Source organism: Crotalus tigris, unplaced genomic scaffold, assembly GCF_016545835.1.
Source record: "Crotalus tigris isolate CLP2741 ecotype Arizona unplaced genomic scaffold, ASM1654583v1 scf7180000017969.2108049, whole genome shotgun sequence".
NCBI lineage: Eukaryota > Metazoa > Chordata > Lepidosauria > Squamata > Viperidae > Crotalus > Crotalus tigris.
Genome location: NW_024096751.1, coordinates 102,672 through 108,748, shown reverse-complemented (window position 1 = coordinate 108,748; position 6,077 = coordinate 102,672). Strand labels below are relative to the sequence as shown.

At 52.7% G+C, this 6,077-nt stretch overlaps 1 protein-coding gene across 1 annotated transcript in view; it reads left to right on the top strand.

Moving 5' to 3' along the window:
• Positions 1 to 1,407: 1,407 nt before the first annotated feature.
• The window catches only part of GATA2 (GATA binding protein 2), a 32,308-nt gene continuing 27,638 nt past the window's right edge, over positions 1,408 to 6,077 (top strand). Inside the window, exon 1 of the mRNA XM_039345642.1 lies at positions 1,408 to 1,549. The gene's annotated coding sequence lies outside the window, so the exon portion shown is untranslated. The remainder of the gene's footprint in view (positions 1,550 to 6,077) is intronic.

The window sequence follows — 6,077 nt, the reverse complement described above, 5'->3', positions numbered from 1 at the left end:
GTAGTTAAGGAAAGTCCGGGGTACTTTAGTCACCTAAGGAACTGCGCCGCATCTTCCCACTTCCCTTCCACCCTACTTCACAGGGTTGTTGTTTGGGAAAGAAAGAAAACGGAGATGACCACGCGTCGAGTTTGGGGCTCTTGGAGGAAACGACGGGACCAAGGCAGAAGAGATAAATAAAATGCAATAAATTCGAAATTGGCTGCCGTCTCGCAATGTTTGTGTGTGCGCGTGTGTGTGTGGGGTGGGGGTGTTGGGAGGAAGAGCAGGCGGCAAATAACAACAACTACAACCCTCCTCTAACATCTTTATAGCCCCACAAGAAATTAAGAGCACAGGAAGGATTTAGCCGGCTTTAAAAGTGAAGCGGCAGCGCCTTTGATTTCTAAACATTTCCCAACCTATTAGTTCCGGTTGACTCACCTAATGGACCAAGAATTTATGAATTTCAGGATTTCCCCCCCCCCCGCGCGCTGCTTTTTACTCAACAGCGGCGGGCGGGCCGGCGACTGCCTTTGTCACTGCCCCCCTTCTCCCCCCCCAACATCCCCCGCCGCATCTTTTCCATCTTAAGGCGGAAAAGGTACCACCACCACCACCATCAGGGTCCCCATCTTGGGGTTCACGGGGATGGAGGGAGGTCACGGGAGAAGGTGACCACAGGGATGAAGGGATTCGGGGGGGGCGCTTTTCTCCCCTCCCTCCCTCCCCCCCCAAAGAAGGAGATAATCCGTGGGGCGGAACGCGGAAGTCATTCCCTCCCCCCTCATTGAAATCGTTGGGAATTAAGGGGAAAACGGCTGGAGCGGGGGAGGGGGGAAGAAGGATAAACCGGAGGATGCAGTGGGAGGGCTCCCCGGACTCGCCCTCCCCACCCCCACCCCCCTCGCCGCCGCGTTAGCTTCCTCGGAAAACGGGCGCCTGGGTCTTCGGCTGCCTGGCTGGGCGCAGGCCCGCCCGGTGTCCTCCCACCCGCTCCTGGCAAATCTGAGAGTCAAGTCGCGTCGCCAGTGACAGGAAAGGCAACAAAAGGTGCCAGGCGCAGACAATGCGAGGGGCTTGTCGAGATATTGTAATGATGCAAATGAAGGCGAAGGGACGAGCTGCCTTATTATGTACATAAATACACCCCCCCCCGTGGCTCGCCACACCAGCCTCGAACGCGGGAGAGGGCGAGCAAGCGAGAGCCCCCGAGCTCGGCTGCCAGGTTGAAGGGGCTTGCCCCCCCCTTCCTCCTCCTCCGACCTGCCCTCAGCGGCCCGCTGTTTGCCCCCCCCCCCGGGCGGCTCCCCCTTTCTCCCCCCCCCTCCCCAGGAGCGTCAGGACGGAGGCGAGAGGGCGGCGGCGGCGGCGCCGGTCGAATCCAGATGTGCCAGCCGCGGAGCCCGGTCTGGTTGGCCCAGGAAGGCAGCGCCTGGTAGCAGAGAGCCGAGACTCTCCCGAGGGAAGAAACGGCCCGCGAACTAAGGAGCGCGACCTCTGGCGCGGGGAAAGGGCGAAAGAAAGGAAGCGGGAAAGAAAGGAAAAGGCAGAGGCGAGCGAAGGGAAGGTAAGGAGCCGAGGCGGAGAAAAGGCAGGGGCTTTTCTGCAGAGGCCACACCTAGAGGCGCACCTGGCAGACGCGGCCCGACTCCTTTGTTCCTCCTCCCGCCCGGCCCTTTCGGTCAAACAGGGGTACTGAAGGGGCGAGGGGACTCGCCCCCCCCCCCCGATGAAGGGCCGCCTTTCCTTAAAAGCCCTGCGGACAGTGTCTCGCGCGGGCAAAGGAGGCCGCTGGGATTCTTGGGCGTACGAGGGGGCCCTTTTTTGCCTGGGACGCAGACGGGACCTGGAGCGCTGCTGGTGGGACGGGAGAACTCCTGGCCTGGCCTGGCCTAGCTTGGCCTGCCCTGTTCCTTCTGTCGCTCACTCTCTTGTTGCTGTGGCCATTGTTTAAACCACTTCGGCGGGAAGGTTTGGGTTGAGGATCCGTCCAGCTTGCAATGAAACCTTGAAGGAGGGAGGGAGGGAGGGAGGGAGGGAGAGGGAAGGAGGGAGGGAGACGTGTGAATCCACGTGTGAATATGAGCTTGCATGTATGTCTGAGCGTTTGGGAGCAGACCTATGCATGTTGGGGGAGGGGTGTATGCATGTATATAGAATCCGAGAGGGATCCAAGGCGCATTTTTTTTTATAAATAGGAGACGGCTGGTTGGGAAGTAAAATACAGTACGGGATAGAGCCGCTTTGGTGGCTGAGGGGATAAAAAAGATCTCGAGTGGGCAAAGAGGAACGAGGCCGGTTAATGCCCCGCAGTTTGGCATTCTCTGTGCCTGCCACGATTAAAGAGGCCAAGATAAAAAGGCCTGGACTTTACAGGAGGGGACGGCTGGAGCTTCCGAGTGGCAACGCCTGACAACCAGAGGTGTGGCAGAACCCTCCTCTGTGTCGAGAGAGGTGCGCATTGTCTCTGTTGCCTCCACAGCCTTTTCACCTTCCGCCCCTGACAGAAGAAAACTTTTAAATCACTTCCATGTTGAGGATAAGCTTTCACTGGGGATTCTGATCATAATAAACAAACCAGAAACCCCGGTCTTGCCTTTGACCGGGACCAGTAAAGGAAACCTCCGAATAAGGAAGCGCACGATTCTTTCAGAAGTCTTCTCCTGGATTCCAGGTTCGGGGACGAGTACACACACACACACACACACACACACACACACACACACACACACAGCCGGGAGGCTTGCTATAGGGGATTGAGCCACAGCCAAGAGAGAACTGAAGAGGCCGGGCAAAGAAAAGTTTAAAAGTCTGCCGCAACACTCTTCCATTTCTACTCTTTCTCCCCACCTCACCCCCACCCACCCCCGGGCCAACACACAGACACACTTTCTTATTGTTCTGAGATTTGTGCATTTTAAAAAGACGCCGGGAGATTTTGCGGGTTTTCCTTCTCCCCTGGAAACCCCCCGCAGCTCTGAAGAGCTGCGGCTGGTATCCATTCTGCACCTGCCAGCTCAGAGGGGCTGCCCGGTCCCCAGTCCCGTGCAGAAGATTTGCACAACTTTGCATGTTTTAAAACTCTCCAACTCCAGGCTACAATCCTCCTCCTCCTCCTCCTCCTCCTCCTCCTCCTCCTCCTCCTCCTCCTCCTCCTCCTCCTCCTCCTCCTCCTCCTCCTCCTCCTCCTCCTCTTCCCTAGCTTTAAAAATATTTGTTTTTTCTTTCCCCACCGTCCACCATCTTCTGTTGGGGGATACACAAGAATGGGGGGAAATCTCCCCCCCCCCCCCACAAAAGCAGTCGAATCATTTCAGGCACGATTTCAATCAAAAGCTTAGAAGAGTTTAATTTAAAGAGGTTATTCTGAAGGATACAAAAAACTAAAAGCCCCAGCCTAATATTGAGCGAGGCTTGAAAATGTCCTATCTTTGTTCCAGTGACCACAACTATCTACAAAATCATTGCAGGTTCCTTTTTAAAACGAGTTTTCACATTATTTTCATGAGTAAAAAAAGTATAATTAGATTACAGTGTTTCTCAACCTTGACAATTTTAAGGCATGTGGACTTCAACTCCCAGAATTCCACAGCCAGCATTGCTGGCTGTGGAATTCTGGGAGTTGAAGTCCACATGCCTTAAAATTGTCAAGGTTGAGAAACACTGAATTACAAGATGGTAATAAGATACCACTTCTTTTTGTAAAAAAAAAAACCTAACAATAATGTGAGGCTTAGAATAAAAGCATTTCAAACAGGCAAAAATATTCACTTTTTTTTTTAAATGGAAGCTCTCCTGATGTATCAGAACTGGTCTTCTCTTTGTTTTATCTCGACTTCATCAATATGGCAACACCCCATGTTTAATTGAGCCTGGATTCATAAAATGCTGTCCGTTAAATTTAGATTTAGCAAGCATTTTAAAAGTATTTATGGAGAAATACCACTGGCACAATAGACAGCGCTGTATAATCATAAGAAGAAAGACCCCATCCCTTCAACATTTCATATATCCACATCCGTTATTGCCTGAACCAATAATGTTTATTTAAACTGCAAAATGTCAGAATTTCTTTCCTGGAGGAAAATATTCTGGCTCTTCCTTGAGACCGACCGATTTTCTCCTCGTGTCCAGCTCGGTTCTTCTTCTTCTTCTTCTTCTTCTTCTTCTTCTTCTTCTTCTTCTTCTTCTTCTTCTTCTTCTTCTTCTTCTTCTTCTTCTTCTTCTTCTTCTTTCTTCTTCTTCTTCTTCTTCTTCTTCTTCTTCTTCTTCTTCTTCTTCTTCTTCTTCTTCTTTCTTCTTCTTCTTCTTCTTCTTCTTCTTCTTCTTCTTCTTCTTCTTCTTCTTCTTCTTCTTCTTCTTCTTCTTCTTCTTCTTCTTCTTCTTCTTCTTCTTCTTCTTCTTCTTCTTCTTCTTCTAGAGAGAGAGAGAGAGAGAGAGAGAGAGAGAGGGAACGAAGAGAACAGGAGCACGTTCGAGCCAAACATTATAAGAATAATTCGGGACTTTAAATCTCCCGTGCTGCTCTTGGCGAGGAAATTGGTTTCGGTTCCGAAACTCAGAGGCATGTGTGGGCTCGAATTTAGCAAAGGCAGCGTTCTCCCCCCCCCCCCCCGGTGAGAGTTAAAATCTGAAGCACGCGGCTGACAAGCCAAATGTATCTTTCGATTCAGAAACTGCCGCAAAGCCAGCCGGAGACACGTCAGAACTCGGCTGGAAGGAGACGGGGGGGGGCGGCGGGGGGGGAGGGGACGCGCGACTTAGTGGCTGACAAATTGCGCGTCCTCGAAAATGTATTTGGAGGCTGTCAGGTGCATCTTTGGCCAAACACTTTGAAAGAGAGCGAGCGAGAAAGGCGAACAGGTAGGACTTTTACACGCTCAGCAAACGAGCACCGGGCTCCAAAGGATCTCCCACTTGATAAAAAAGGGACCGAGCGAGAAGACAGGAGACTGAAGAGGCTCAAAGGAGCTTTTGCTACTTGCCCTTTCTTGCCTTATTAGCCGGGAACGTTGAAATATATGAAGAACTCCAGAATTCCGCTAGGTCGTTTTATACCTCTGATAGCAAACATATTTAAAGGCTTGGCTGCATGGGGGTAAGAAAAGAAGAGAAGGGTGGCGACCTCAACCACAATAATCTCTAGCCTTCCCAGTTCTTCAGAGTTCTTCAGAGCCAACCCTTCAGGTCGTCAGGGGAGAGACGGGGTGGGTTGTCTTGGGACTTAAGGAGGAAGTTTGGGAAGGCTAAGGGCCTGGCTCTGGAAGGAGAGGGCTTAAGCCAAAAATTTGGGCAGGCCCCCCGGGGGGGGGGCTTTTCATTTCCTCTCTGACTGGAAAGGGCAGCACCGCCGTTTCCCCCCACTCTGCCCTGGAAGGGACAAGCGACACTCCTGGGGCGAGTGAAGTAAGGGGACCCCCTCCCTTTGGGCACTTCCTACGTGGCGCTTCCCCCACTCTTCGCCGGGTCTCGGTTCCCCTTCAAGGGACAAAGCAACGAACGATCCGCAGCTACAGAATAAAATAAAATAAAAAAATTCCGGTCTCCCACTAGTCTAGTGGAAAGGAGTTCGGAGCGAAGGCCTCAGCAGCGCGCCTTTACTAGAAAGCAACTCAGCTGGGTTATACTGGGACGTTTACTTTGGAGTAAGCACAGCTTAGGATTTCCCGCTAGGCCTGCGGTTCCAGGCGCAGCAGTCCCTAGGACAACGGCTTCTGAGTAAGCCGTCGAGGTTTTCGTTCCATGAAATGAAGGGGGGGGGGGGGAGAGAGAGAGAGGAAAGAGACCGGAATGCATTTTCGGGGAACGAGAGCAAAGCGGAGGGGACTCCGAATTCCCCCCTCCCCCGCCCCACGGTTCTCTTGTGCCCCTGCCCCGTTCCGGGGGGGGGAGTCGGTCACCGCGATCCTTTCCAGGAGAAGGGCGGCTGATTGCAACGCTGCCTCTGGAGGAGCGCAAAGGCTCTTTTTAGCAGCCCTGGCTGCTGCAGCTGCAAATGAGTTCTGGGGGGGGGGGGACTGCTTGCTGGATTGCTAACCCGGAAGACAAGAGCGGGGAGGAAGAAGTGTGTGTGTGTGTGTGTGTGTGTGTGTTGT